This window comes from Oryzias latipes, chromosome 6 (genome assembly GCF_053564925.1).
Source record: "Oryzias latipes strain Hd-rR chromosome 6, Olatipes_Hd-rR_3.1".
NCBI classification, from domain to species: domain Eukaryota; kingdom Metazoa; phylum Chordata; class Actinopteri; order Beloniformes; family Adrianichthyidae; genus Oryzias; species Oryzias latipes.
This window is the reverse complement of record NC_136242.1, coordinates 18677662-18693531: the sequence shown is the minus strand read 5'-3', so window position 1 is coordinate 18693531 and position 15870 is coordinate 18677662. Positions and strand designations below refer to the sequence as shown.

General features: G+C 41.0%; 1 long non-coding RNA gene across 1 annotated transcript; it reads right to left on the bottom strand.

Moving 5' to 3' along the window:
• Positions 1 to 14880: 14880 nt before the first annotated feature.
• LOC144992444 (uncharacterized) lies at positions 14881 to 15461 on the bottom strand. The gene is made up of 2 exons (XR_013656407.1): positions 15023 to 15461; positions 14881 to 14955 (listed from the first exon to the last, which is right to left on the bottom strand). It is a non-coding gene; the product is annotated as an uncharacterized LOC144992444 (long non-coding RNA).
• Between the last annotated feature and the right edge of the window lie 409 nt (positions 15462 to 15870).

Genomic DNA, 15870 nt, shown 5'->3' with positions numbered 1-15870 from the left:
GGCTACCAAAAGATTCTGGGTGTCAACCTTTCCAGTTCCTTCGGCTATCGTATTTCCACCCATTCTTCTGACTACAATTCCTGTTTTTCTGTTATAAAGTCATTGCAGAAGTAAATACTCTAAAAGAGTTTGCCCTGCTTTTCCTTTTCCTTCCTTCATGCAGTCTTTAAAGATTAGTGTGTCACCTTCTGCTTAATGTTTAAAAAGTGTAGATCATTGGGATATAACTCAATACAAAAGGCCTCTATTTCCTCATAGAGTTTAACTAGTAACAAAAAATCTTGGGTTTCCCCGGGTTCAAGGTGAAGACTTAAAACCTGAGGATTTTATGATGGAATTATATCCATTTTAATACAAAATGTGTTAAATGTTATTGTCTCTACTGTTGTGCATTTGTTGTAAATGATCAGACTAACCTAAAATAAGCAAGTTGTAACTTAAAAAATATTGACATAGTATAAAATTAAGTCTCTGTGAGCACAAATGCAACATGTTCATGTTGCTTTTTGTGTGACTAATGAAGCAAAAATGTTAAATTTTTGGAAACATCAACTAACTGGCAAAATATCAATGAGCCCAACACTTTGACTGAACCAAGTTTACATTTTGGTGTCCGTACTCCCACATGAAAATAATGATTTTTAAATAAATAGTTGCAAATTACAGAATTTAACCCTCACTGTTTAAAACTTTTCCTATGCCCACTTTCATGACTGACAGAACTGCAAAGTTTCTCAATTTTATGTATCAAATGTAGACACAGCCACTAGTTGGAAGTTCCCAAACAAAGCTGAGTACATATTAACAATGCAAACATTTTTATTCTCAGGAATGATTGTCCTATGCTACACTGATATTTGCTTTTAACAAACAGGATTACATGTGTCAAAATAGGATGCTCCTCAGACCACAATTATGCTCAACATGAATGCCTAGAAACACACAATTCCATTGTTTTAAAAGTCTTCATTTATTTTTTCTTGTTTTAATTTCCTTTAATATATATTTGTGTGTGTGTGTGTGTGTTTTAAATGTGTGCATTTATAAATGTTTGGGTTTAGGTTTTTGATTACAGTTTATGATTTCAAATCAAATCAAATCAAACTTTATTTATAAAATAGCGCTTATCATGCATTTCATGCAGCTCGAAGCGCTTTAACATTAAAAACAAAAAACACACAACATTACAGTAAAAACCCAACCCACCCTACACCCTTCCCACTCCCCTCCATGAAAGCACATGACCCACGACAATGAATGTTGACTACCAATGCAAGTTAAAATAAATAAATAAATAAATAAATGAATAAATAAATAAAAAAGCAAGCAAGCAAGCAAACAAGCAAGCAAGCAAGCAAGCAAACAAACAGACAAACAAACAAACAAGCAAACAAACAAGGCTTGGCTCTGCTGTGAGGAAACGGCATTTGGGAATCTCTTCATACCAGGAGCCAGCCCGGCCACGGGAGCATCGCCACAGTGCCAACCCAGACCGGGACAACACCACTTCACAGCCGTGAGGCTGCAAAATTAAACCCCAGCCGCCCCAGCAAGGGCAAGAACTGCAACAACAGCCACCGGGCAAGCCGGCAACCCTGGCAGAAAAGACTCCCACAAGAAACACTGGGGCTAAAATCACAATAAGATACTAAAATTATAAGATTTATTAAAAAATAAATAAATAAATAAATAAAATAAAAAATAAAAAATAAATATAAAAAAAAAACTGAGAATAAGATGCATAAAATGAAATGAAATATAGTATAGAATATAGCCTATAATAAAACTAATAGAATAAATTAGCAGTTAAAATCAACTAAAAGCTAAATTAAAAAGGTGGGTCTTGAGCCTCTTCTTAAAAACCTCTACAGTCTCTGCGGCCCTGAGGCCCTCCGGCAGGCTGTTCCACAGGCGAGGACCGTAATGGCAGAACGAAGCCTCACCATAAGTTTTGGTCCTCACTTTAGGAACAACTAAGAGGCCAGCACCGGAGGACCTCAGGGTCCGCGAGGGCTCATATTTTAAAAGAATATCATTCAAATAAGAAGGCCCAAGACCATAAAAACACTTATAAACCATTAAAAGAACTTTTAAATCAATCCTGAAACGCACAGGGAGCCAATGCAGCGACTTTAAAATCGGTGTAATGTGTTCCCGCCCCCTGGTCCTCGTCAGAACTCGTGCCGCTGAGTTCTGCAATAGCTGTAGATTTGAAATAGACTTTTTGGGTAAACCAGAGAGCAGGGCATTACAGTAATCTAAACGACTGAAAATAAAAGCATGCATTAGCACTTCTGTGCTGGCAAGAGAGAGGAACGGGCGGACTCTGGCAATGTTTTTAAGATGATAAAATCCTGTCTTAACGACATTTTTAATGTGTGGGATAAAATTTAGCTCAGAGTCAAAAAGTACGCCCAGGTTTCTCACACATGGAGAAGGTTTAAAATTATGAAGATGTGGTAAAATCATCTCTCTCTTGTCTTCAGAACCGATGATTAAAACTTCAGTTTTGTCCTGGTTGAGCTGTAAGAAGTTTTCTGCCATCCACAACTTGATATCTAAAATGCAGTTTAAAAGAGTGTTGACAGGTTCAAGGTCATCAGGAGACACAAATATGTGGCTGTTTTCTTTAATTACAGACATAAAACTGTTTGTACCCTTTTAAATCTATTGTCTTCACTCATTCTAAGTTAAATGAAAAATAAATATATACACGTTTGCTGAATACAAACTAATGAAATCATAAGAAAAACATTTTGTGCGAAGAAAGCTTATTTCCCAATTTAAGAGCTCTTTGCTGATCTCTACCAGCAATTGATTGAATAAAGAAGAAAAAAGAGAACAAAAAAAAACTTTTTTGCAAATACAAAAATCAAACTTTAAGCTACAAACTGTGAAAAAAAAGATAAACTGGTAAGTAGCAACTTGGAATATTAAAAAAGTCGACCTTTTGTAAATAAACATACCTCCCTCTATAGCCAATACACATTTGCCCACCAATACATCTTAAATACATGTTTTTACCAAATAACACGTTTTTAGAGGGGAAAAAAAGGTTTAAAATCCAGAAACATCCCAAATATGCAGTTTTTCTGTAGTTTAGTCCTTTTTCTTAAAACTGTCCAGAAGACCAGACTTATCACTACCACACTGTGTGATGGTGGACATTTGATGAATAAATTAAAAAATGACAAACTTTGAACAATGGAAATGACAAAAAGGTGACAAAACAGATGATCTGACATTGTTGAACTGAAACATTGAACAGAAATGAAAACAGCTGTGTCTAATTAACAACGGTGCAGGGGGACAAACAGAACATGAAGATCCAACTAAAGGGCACCATCCTTCCACCACCATTCCCCAAACAGGCAGGCATTAACATATTAACACTAGAAGTTCCGTAGAGCAGCCATTTGGCTTTTCTACCTACAATGTAGGGACAGCCAAGTGGCTGGATTAGTTAAAATTTACATGCCCAAAGAGCAGCCTTCAACATAGTTTGCACATGAACAGCTCAGCCATTAGGTTGTTCTTTTGGCATGCAAAAAGGACAAGCCAAGTGGCTGAGGAAGTTTTCACTTTTTCCCCTCACCTCTGTCACTTCTAGTAAGAGGTCACCACAGTTTGGTTTTTCTTTTTTGGCTGAGATTTATCGTTCATGCACAAGAGACACTTCTTTACCGACATAATACTGAAATGTTCAAGCAAAGAAATCATGTGGTCAAAGTCATATCTTCAACCCACTACTTGTCTGCGCATACTTGGTACTGCCCCAAAATCTCCTTTCTGCATTTGCCACATGGTGTACTTGTAGCAATCAACAAAGCGCACTCTGGCATTATTGTTCTTGCACTGACTATTCACCTGGCAAATTGCCCGTTTCCCTTTGCCAGGTATGGGAGCTTGTCACCAAAAACGGTATTCCTTTTTCAACTTCTCAGCTCCCGCATGTACTTGTGCAAGGTTTTTTTACTGATTCTGGAAGCTCCCAGTGAATTTTTCCTGGTTGAAAGTTTGATGCAGTTGGCAAGAACAAACCCACAAACATTGGAGATTGCAGGAAACCTGTCAGTCCCAACTTGTTCCATGCGCGTGCCCTTGACATCAAAGTGTAAATGCCGCATGATATCTTTGAAGTGGTTTCTGACCATAGTTTTTTTAGATCAGTGGATTTCCCATTTTCGCCAACCATCTTGCATCTTGCGTTTTGCATGGATGGAAGTTATCCCCCCCCTCACAAGGAGGATGGCAATGAACCCCATTAGTTCAGGGAGGGCCATGAACCAGCTGTCATCTTCTGTCTGACGTTCATGCTGAACAACACAGTCCCGAATGGTCTGAAGCATGTTCAGAGTGAGGAAACACAGGAAACTCTGTAAGCGAGTCGACACCGTACTTCTGACCAAAGCAGTTGGCTCTTCCTCAGCAGTGTAACATTCAATTGTGCTGTGATGGAGAGGCCTCCCAACCTTTTCTGAATGCCACATCGTGCCATCTTTTGCTTTTTCTGTTGGCACAGTGTGTCTCCTCTCTGTCGTCCTCTCTTTTCTGATGGCAATGAAATCTCCTCATCAGTGATCTCATTTCTGAGATCTGAGCAATGAAAACCTTCAGCAATGTAAAGTTATATGTTGTTTCACTTGTTTATTTTAATTTTTTTTTGTTTTTTGTTGAATTCTAGTTGAAACTACAAATTCCAAAACATGTCAAATAGGCCTCCTTTGCCTCCCCAGTCCAAGAAACATGTGGTTAAATTAAATGACTAAATATCTCATAGGTGTGTATGTGAGTGTGCCTGGTTATTTATCTATGTGGCCCTGCAATGGACTGGTGACCCATCCAGGGTGTACCCCTCCGCAGTTGCTTGTGACTAGCTGGGATGTGCTCCAGCAGACCCCTGTGATCCTGACCAGGATGAGCAGGCCCAGAAAATAAATGGATAGACAACTGCTAGAATCAGCAAATGAGAACAAGATGTTCATGAAATCTTATCAAAAGAAATATCAGTCTGAGTCCAGCTAAAGGACTTTCTCTTCTCCCTCAGAGTCAAATGGGTTGAATTGCTCCAGGATCATTTTCTATGTCTGCTCAGGGTAGTAAAAATAAGGCATCTTGGTTTTTCAGTTGACACACTGGGAGTCAAAGTTTGTCAGAGCTTGGAGGCTCTTTTGAAGCAGAAAAACCTCCCCCACCCTGATCTGAGCAAAGAATGTGGTTAGCTAGGACATGTCTTCATCCAGATGATCAGGTAGCTTAGTGCTGCATTTACAAATGAAAGGTGGCTAATTGAATGCTGTTGAATTAGTCATTTCGAGCCACCCAGCCATTTGGCTGTGCTCTGGACGCTGCAGGGGGAGTGAAAAATCCTGGGCGTTCTAGTGTTAAAGACCCACTACAATGACAATAAAATTTTTGTTTTTGTGTTTTTAACATGTTCTTGTGGCATTTTTCTGTTGATCGAAGACATATACATGGATATATGTAGCCTGGAGAAATGATGTTGCCTCACAGGACACAATGACTGGGGTTTTATACAGCAATTTATTCTTGTAAAAAAAATAAAAAATGCCAGACTTGCTCTCTAGACAACACAAAAAACAGGTGGTTCTGTGGCAACTGGATTTGTCAAAAGATTTATACAAAACTTTTAAATGGCAACAAATAAAATACGGCAGTGGACTAGTTCTTAGCTGTACTTCACATTTAGGAACACTGAAAATGGCGCCGCCCTCTCACACGGTACACAGGTGTAATGGTGCCCTCAATACCACGACTCTCGTTCTCTTACAACATCACAGATAACTTTCTTTCTTGAAGAGCTTTTCATTCATGCGGAAAAAACAACGGAGTCAGAACGCTAAAACAGGAAGACAGGAAGCCTTGTGTTTCTTCAAAATAAATGTTCAACGGTGACTCCCGCGACACTGCCCTCTACTGGCTAAACACGTAATGGCACATGACAGCTAAGTTGCAAAAACAGTCAATAGTCACACACAAAAAACCGTTACAATATTTTAAAACTATAACAAATAGAACAACCAGAGGGAATTGGCTGGCCAACTACCACTCTACTACATTCTCCCCTGCAAATAGTCAGTGCCCACAATGACTACACAACCTCAACAGAATCAAATGCACCTTGCAATGCTTTCTCATACAACGCTGTTCCCAAACTAGTTAATACCTGCGCTGTCATGTCCGTACTCACTGTAATAGCATTACAGGCTGACTTTGGCAAATGAAAAGGGTTCGAATGAGACCCTGCAGTTGTTCGCTTGCTTTTCCTAATGGCAGGAATTGGTGCTGGGCTGGCATTAGCGTCCACACTATCACTCTGTCTCAGCTCCGGTTCTGGCACCCGGTTCATGGCAAGCGACTCATTGTTCTCCACAAGAAAGTCAACCCCTTCAGATCTTCTTGAATGACTTTCATCTGGATTTTCTGAAACAACAGAAGCTGACCCCTCTATATCAGCACATTCCTGTGGCTGGCTGAAGTGAGGGAGAGGGTAGATATCCTCTACAACAAATTCAGGATCTTGGACCCTTGGTTCATTTTCAAACCCTGGCTGAAGACAGCTTTGCCACTCTTTCCTGGTTCTGGGTTTGGGCGCCGGCGGCACACAAGGTCTCAACTCTGACCTATGAATCCGTTTAGTGGGACCTCCCTCAACAGGTTCCACCGTGTGCGTTGTGCCTTGTATGTCCACTACCTTATAAACAGTTGGCCCCCAAGCATCTTGAATTTTGTGTCTTCCCAAAGGTCGGTGGCGCAACAGCACTAACTGACCAGTGTTTATCGCGGGACAATATACCTTCTTGTTAAGGTAAGAAATTCTTTCAGCTGCTTTTTGCTCTGTGTATTCTTTCGCCCTCACATGAGCCTGTTTAAGCCTTTCACGGTGAATGGACAACCAGTCCTGTTTGTGGTCGGTCACATGCTCACTTCCTAGTAGTGCGTCAACAGGAAGGTAGGGCTCAACTCCAAAAAGGAGGAAATAAGGTGAATAACCCGTTGTGGAATGAGGGGTGACATTATAAGCATGCACGACCTCCGGCAGGAACTCTGTCCATCGCCGTTTTTTCTCTGGTGGCAGTGTTCTCAGTAAATCATGAAGTGTTCGGTTGTATCTTTCACACTGAGCATTTCCTTGAGGCCTGTAAGGGGTAGTCCTGGATTTTTTCACACCATACAACTTGCACAGTTCTGCAATGATCTGACTTTCAAAATTTCTTCCTTGGTCAGAATGCAGTCTTTGAGGCACACCATACTTCATAAACCACTCTCTTAAAAGAATTTTGGCTGTGGTGTCAGCTTTCTGATCCTTTGTGGGAAAGGCCTGTGTAAACTTTGTAAAAACATCAGTCACAACCAAAACGTTTTCACGGCCATCTGAAGCTGGTTCCAAGACGGTGAAATCAACAGCAATCACCTCCAACGGTCGAGATGCCATGAATGCCTGTACTGGTGCATTGATCTTTGGCTGGGGCATTTTTGACAAAAGACATCTTTCACAGTTACTGATCCATTTATCCACATCTTCATAGAGGCCAACCCAGAAACATCTGTCCTTTAACAGTTTGACAGTCCGTTCTCTACCTTGATGGCCCATATTATTATGAACACTCTCAAGAACCTGGTCCTTGAGACAAGAAGGGAGGAGCAACTGCCATACTTCTCCATGGCAAGGCTCTGACACTACCCTGTAGAACAGGCCTTCTCGCTGCTGAATGAAACTCCATTGTTTCAACAACCTTTTTACAGGTTTTGACAGTCCTGCCCTCTCTTTTGGTGTTGGTTTCCGTTTTTTATCCCAAAAGACTTTGAACTCCTGGAGGGTGAGGTCATTTCTCTGAAACTCCATTAACTGAGCTCTGGTATAACCTGGTAATGTGGGAGTGTTGCCTTGTTCTTTTGTTCCACCAGTCCCGAGCTCCATTGCACGGATTTGCCTTATTCTGCAACACTCAAGACCTTTTTCAACCACATCCAATTCTAGTGGTGACCCTCCCCTGATCAGGTTACACAGAGGAATACAATCATCCAGGTCGGAATCAGGATCTGTTTCAGACTCCCCTGCAAACTCTTGTCTTGAAAGAGCATCTGCTGCTGCATTACAACATCCAGGGCGATATTTAACCTCAAAGTCAAATATTGACAGTTGGGCCATCCACCTCTGCTCTATTGCACCCAACTTCGCAGTTTTGAGATGACATAATGGGTTATTGTCAGTCAGCACAACAAACTTGGAACCAAGTAAGTAGCTTCTGAATTTTTCTGCAACAGCCCATTTCAGGGCTAGCAACTCGAGCTTCATTGCGCTGTAGTTACGGTCGTTTCTCTCTGCTGGACGTAACCTACGACTAGCATAAGCAATGACCCTTCTGGTGTCTCCTTGCTGTTGAGACAGAACAGCACCCAGCCCATGCAGACTTGCATCTGTCTCAACCATGAAAGGCTGTGTGAAATCGGCAAATCCCAAAATGGGTGCAGAGGTCAGTGTTTCCTTCAACAGTTCAAAAGCTGAGATACACTCAGGAGTCCACAAATCTCTCAACTTCCCCAACTTTGTCTTTGAACACTTGTGCACTACATCATGCAGTGGCCCAGCAATCTGAGAGAACCCTTTAATAAACTTCCGGTAATAACTACAAAATCCCAGAAAGGACTGTAGCTCCTTCACCGTGGTCGGCACCTTCCAATCCTTAACAGCTGAAACTTTGGACGGATCCGTGCCCACTCCCTCTGCTGAGACCTGATGACCAAGAAACTTCACAGAGCGCTGCAAAAACGCACATTTTTGGAGCTTCACTTTTAAACCAGTCTCAGCTAACCTCTTAAGAACAGCCTCAAGTCTTTCCAAGTGCTGATCGAATGTCTCTGAAAAAAACAAAATATCAAGATAAACCAGTAGGATCTGAAAAATTAGATCATTCATGGTAGCCTGCATAAGTCTCTGAAATGTGGCTGGTCCATTACAGACACCGAAAGGCATTCTCACATATTCATAGAGACCGAATGGTGTAGTGAACGCAGTTTTTGGCCTGTCTCTTTCATGCATGGCTACCCGATGGTACCCACTGGCAAGATCAATGGTAGAGAAGAACTTTGCACCTCTTAGAGCATCAAAACTCTCGTCAATCCTTGGAAGCGGAAACGCATCTCGCTTGGTCTTTGAATTTAATTTCCTGTAGTCAACACAGAGTCTCAGACTACCATCTGTTTTTCTAACCAACACAATTGGTGAGGCATATGAGCTGGAACTTTCTTGTATTACCCCTTTCTTCAAAAGTTTACCAATGTGATCCCTTACTTCACTGTACTGAGTGGGAGGGATCCGTCTGTATGGCTGTGTCACAGGCATGTCATCAGTTAAGTGGATTTCATGTTGCACTTTGTCTGCATAACCCAGATCCTCATCTTCTGTTGCAAACACAAAAGAGAATTTGTTTAACAGAAAATCAAGTTTAGCTTTCTGTTCTGGTGTACAGTCAACATTAAGCTCATCTAACACAGACTGGACATCTGCAGGTGAATCGGTAGGTTTGCTAATGCTTACTTCATCCACATCTGTGGCAATCCGCTTAAACTGGACTTCACAGATCTCATCACTTTTGACACTGTCAACTGGCATCAAAACTCCTAGCCTTGTCTTGGAATTTAACCAAATATCCTCATCTGACAAATTCATGACTTGAACGGGAAAAAGGTGCTTCTCAGATCCTACCAGAGTTGGTACAACAACCAAACCTCCAGGTAAGGGCACAGTGGTTGGCTCTAACAGCATTTTGGGCCCATTTTCACAAACAGTTCTAAGCCCTTTACACATGACAGTAGCAGCAGCCAACGCTGGAATGCGACATGGAGATTTACTAGCAACTCTAGCAAATGTGGTTCGAGTCACTACACTAGCAGTCTGCACTCTTTGAAAAATTTCCCTCCAACTTGACTCTAACCCCTTCTCCAGAGTGGTATCAAACTGACTGTGAACAAGTTCTCTGCACTTGCTGATAACATTCATGCCTAAGAGACAAGGAACAGAAGGAGAATTTTCTAAATCTCTTACAATGAGGAAACCCCTTTCTGGGATAGTGATCCCCATGGTCTCAACTTCCAGTTCCACATAGCCAATGTAGGGTATGTTCAGTCCATTAGCGGCTGTGATTTTTAGCCACTCAAAAGCAGGGTGCACCCTTGAATCTTTCCCAGACCAGTGTTTGTTGAAAAAACTTTCGGAAATTGTACTAACTTGACTACCAGTGTCAAGAAGACAAGTGGCTCCAACACCTTGCAGTTTTATCTCCACTGTCTTGCATTTTCCTACTGCTCGCTCCAAGACTGCTTGTCTGTCAAAGACTTCTCCTGAAGAGCCAACTGCTTGCCCCCGAATTGTCTGGCTCATAACAATCGAGGGTGAAAGTTTTCCTGTGCTGTTGGAGGGGTCAATGGAGTTTCAACTGACACTCGGTTGTTTTGGGGACACTTCCTGGCAATGTGTCCGGCACCTCTGCACTTAAAGCAAATTGGTTGACCATCCGGGGTGAACCTAGGCTGTGGCCGTGCTCTGGGTCCGGCTGACAGTGTGGGTCTCCACATCTCACTCACAGTAGTAGCCAGAGCAGTCAGGCTTTTGCTTAACTGAGTCAACTGTTCTCCTTGATGGGCAATAACTCGTTGAACCTCTTCCAACACTGCATTACGGTTATCTTGGCTAGCTGTCTTAATTTCAGAACACTGGACGTCTGAACTCTCGGACTGTACTTGGTAGCTTTTTACAACTTTTGAGCGATGTGATCTGTTATCTTCCATCTCCCAGAGAAGAGCTTCATTTCTCACATCTAACAAATTGGATTGTGGTTTCTCTCTGACAAGCTTTCTAAGTTCACGTCTGAGAGGTGCTTCCCTCAAACCTTCAATAAACTGATCTCTCAGGATGGTCTTTTCATCTGGTATGACATTTGGTGACTGCTTCTTTACAGAGTTCAGAATCTGTGAAAGTGCATGGGAATAATCACGCAGGTCCTCTCCTTCTACTTGTTTACGATTGTAAAACGTCTGCAAAAGCTGAGTGGTGCTACGTTTTTCCCCGAAAGCATTTCTTAAGTAGCCAAACACATCCCTGGACCCAACCGAGTGACCCTGCATACATAATCGCACTTCCTCTAGTGCTGGGCCACGTAAAAGGGAGAGTATAAAGTCACACTGCTCTTCAGGTGTCTGCTCTCTTGATCTTAGAGCTCTCTCAGTCTCTTCAATGAACTCCTCTAAGAACCTTCCATCTTTAACAGGATCTCCAGTAAAAACCTGAATTTGCCGTTCTCTGGGAACATAGATGTAGGAACGAGCAAGAGTATGGTTGCTGTTATCTCTCTGGGCCCTGGTCTCATCATTTAACCTGATGAGATCATCCCTCAACCTGGCTAGCTCTTCTAGCTGATCTTGTAACTCATTATTGGGCTCCTTACTGAACCGTAATGGTGCACTTGCACCCTGAGCTGGCATGTCAGTACCATTACTTGAAGAACCTTCATCTCCTGACCCAGACAACATAATAAAATTAACAGTCTTGAATTAGTACACTTTAGGGTATAATATATAAAAGTCCCACACTTGTGCTCAGGATACAGTCTTTGACTCAAACCACAGCTAAAGTTGACTTCTTGCAGATCTGGCAATCTTGATTGCAGGCAGGCAGATTGCAGTTACTCTGGAGCTCCTCAGCACGTCTCGCACTCGTGATCGCTTCCACCACAGTCTTTCAACAAGTCCTGCAGATATTTCCTGCAATCTTCACCACTGCCGTATTTTTAAACTAAAAGTAACCACACTGTTGCAAAAAATAATATAAATCAAATGAAAAAACAACTTGCTGTTTTATGTGACCCCACTCCTGGTACCAAAATTGTGTAGCCTGGAGAAATGATGTTGCCTCACAGGACACAATGACTGGGGTTTTATACAGCAATTTATTCTTGTAAAAAAAATAAAAAATGCCAGACTTGCTCTCTAGACAACACAAAAAACAGGTGGTTCTGTGGCAACTGGATTTGTCAAAAGATTTATACAAAACTTTTAAATGGCAACAAATAAAATACGGCAGTGGACTAGTTCTTAGCTGTACTTCACATTTAGGAACACTGAAAATGGCGCCGCCCTCTCACACGGTACACAGGTGTAATGGTGCCCTCAATACCACGACTCTCGTTCTCTTACAACATCACAGATAACTTTCTTTCTTGAAGAGCTTTTCATTCATGCGGAAAAAACAACGGAGTCAGAACGCTAAAACAGGAAGACAGGAAGCCTTGTGTTTCTTCAAAATAAATGTTCAACGGTGACTCCCGCGACACTGCCCTCTACTGGCTAAACACGTAATGGCACATGACAGCTAAGTTGCAAAAACAGTCAATAGTCACACACAAAAAACCGTTTCAATATTTTAAAACTATAACAAATAGAACAACCAGAGGGAATTGGCTGGCCAACTACCACTCTACTACATATATAAAGCAAAAAATTGTATTTCTTTGTATTTCTTTATTCAAATCAGGGGAATCAGGAGCAGATGGAAAACATTTTGTTTGAAAAACATCTTATCTTTTTATATAGAAAACACAGGGCAAGCCACAAGTGCCCTGTTTCACTCCAAACTGCAATTGTTAATTTCTTCTTCATGATTAATTATCAAACGGTTGGCACTTCTGTGAATGAAAAGAGACTTTATCCATACATCACTACCAAATTCAAGTCCCTGACAGGTCAAAGTCTGACCTGGTTTAACGTACTCACGTTCAATGGCTGAAAGCAGTTGTAGAAACTTGCATAGGAGTTGCGTGAGAGTTATGAATAGGAAAACCCAAAAGGTGTAAATACATGCGTTTACAGAGATTTTCTTCCACAGTAGTTGCTTGAACGCGTGTTGCCGAAGGTGGTGTGAACATAGCTTTACTCAGAGGATTCACTTATGCCAATTTTGTCAAGCAACCAACTGCTTTGGGCACAGGATAACAAACCAACTGTCCAGGCTGCAAGCTGGGAGTGCAGCCCCCCGTATGGTCTCATTCCTGCCAATATCACAGCATCATTCGGCATGGAGTATTTGGAGGATGATGAAAAACAAGAAGAAAATTAGTGAAGACAAAGTAATTGGCAAACATTTATACCATGGTGCAGGTGAATACTCAATTCTGATTGGCTGCTGGGTGTGGATTAAAAAGTAATCATCCACAGTGATAATACACACCTAAAAAACTAAGATAACAAAAGTTCAGATCAAACAGCTTAAATGTTCTATATCACTGAGCTGGTTTCTTTAAACCTGACTTTGGCTTCAGCATCTGGACAAAAACAAGCGGTAAGAGGTGAACTTTCTCTCTGAACTGATGCTTTATTTATCCCAACCTAATGATCAGCATATACATTATATCGCTTTCCTCTGCCGCTGCAGTCGAAGTCGCGCGTTGCCACGGTAACATGACAATGCGCTTCACCACGTAACAAATCGTCTGTTTTTTGTATAAAAGCGATTTAAACTGAAAAAATAACAAGAATAAATTACTAATAACGGATTGAATATTTATTTCTTTTGTAAGTGACCATGGTAAATGCAGGATAATGGCCTTTGAAGTGTGCATTATCAGAAATTAACGCACTTCGTGGAGGACGCTTTATGCTTCCACGACGTGCGTTAAGAGAGGGTTAATGGCTGCCAAAGTATGCATTATCAGAAATAATGCGCGATGTGGAAGCCTGAACAATCCAACGCCAAGCATCGTTTTTAGGCACGTGGTCATCCTGTGCGTCATCCTTTTTTAATGAACACCCTACGGCCAATCAGAATTGAGTATTCACTCGGACCATGGTATAATTTCTAATAATGCACACTTCATCGGCCACTATCCCTTACATAAGTGATGCTAGAAATGTTCTTTTGGTCAAACTTTTGTTTTGCTTCTCTGGTAGCGGTGGAGCAAAATCATAACATGCTGACTACTTTCAGTTTTCTGAGTTTATTTGCTTAACAATAAGAGGAGTTTGAGTAAACAGCATTATGTCAATACAGGTAAAGGATTTACAGTCAAGATCATAATCAAAGCAGCCATGCTGATGTGATAAGACACCTCCTTGAATAAATAACTTGCCGTTGCCGAGAAATGCATATTGCTTTCCCATTTTCAAGCTCCTGCATGTGGATGTGATCTAAACTCATGTTTGCCCTTGGAGGAGTTCATAGCTAGATTGGGAAGTGCAAAACATCTTGTTTAATTTTTTTTTATAAGCAAGTAAACAATCATCAGCAAACACAAATTTAAAGTTGCAACCAGTCAAACAATTGTTTATGAAAGAGTTTTCATAAGTATCTCCTGGGGTGTTATATGACTAAAAAAAACAGTTTCTAAAAAAACAAATCTGTTTGTTCCCTGCATATCAATTGTTGGAAACTTTACAAATCTTAATATAAACCTTTAGATCTTAATATTTCTGTCTTATAGGGGATTTGCTTGATAAACCAATATGAACTTTTGAGTTTAAACTATGGTCAATGCCAATTTTGTTTATTTTGTTTTTAGCAGCCCTTTTTTATACTTTCATTTGTTTTTTTGAGTGATAGTTAAGTCTGAACCTCTAAGAAAATGATTGTTCACAAAGCACCAACTAAACAAAATAACAAGATATTGTCACACCTATGAAAATAGCTAAAATCCCTTTTAAAAACTATATAGATACTATTAACAGATTTCTTAAATAAAAAGAGCTGAAAAAAAGAAAATAGATAACCGGTAATATGCGTTTTCATCTATATTTTTTCATTTGGTATATGCTCCAGTTATTGTTACGAATTGTTTCCAGGGAAAAAAAATAGAACAAACTCAGGAGTGCAAGACACCAGATTTATTTAGTTTTTAACTTAAAGAGCCCAGGCCCCGGAGAAACACAGCCAATGTACGGATGCTGAGAAGAAAGGAGAGGGTTAGTGACGGGAAATGACCTTGATTAGTCGGAGCAAAAACAGGCTTACTGGAATGAGGAATGTGATCCACAGGTAGAAGAGAGGGGCGGAGTGAAGTCCTCAGTACAGCAAATGGATGGAGGTGTGACTCCAGACACAATAGTCAGAAAAGACAAGGACACTCGTAGCGTGGTAGAACTCAGGAGCCTGGGGCTCAGTCACAAGCACCCTTGATTTCACAATCCAAAGAATCTCCAGCAGGTTTTCTGGGAAATAGTTCCAAAATTGCAGAGCTCCAGGGATTAATGAGGCTTGGGGCAAAATGGTGTGGCAGGGAAGCAGGCGCAGACAACGGCCGTAGCAGCATGAAGCTGAGAGCAGAGGCTGGAGAATGGGATGAGCAGGTTAGCTGGAAGCCAGGCTGAGTGGCGAGCAGACAGGTAGACAAGCTGGCTGTTAGAACAGAGCAGGTGAGTTGACTGAATGCTTGCAGAGCAACGATCCGAAAGGGAGAGAAGGGCAGAGGAAGTGATTTATAGGAGCAGGCACAGGTGGAGAAAATCAGACAATTAGCAGCAGCAGGGCAGCTGTAGCCATGACAGATATTTATTTAGAAGATACGATGGAAATATTTTTAAAAATGTTTTATGTTCTTCTGTGGATGCAAATGAGTCTGTGTGTAGTACCTGTTTTACAAATAAGTAAAATTAAAACCCCAAATACAAAAAATGGATGCAGTTTCTTTTAAATATACTGTTATAAATGAAGATAAAACAGTTGTGTATTAAGACAGCATGTATGTGTCAAAATTGATCTCCCTTACTCATCAATGACTCATAAGATTCAGTGACCGCCATTACTTGACCAGTTTGTTTGTGGAAGACAAAAGTACATGTCATTGTGATTAGAGGATCTTT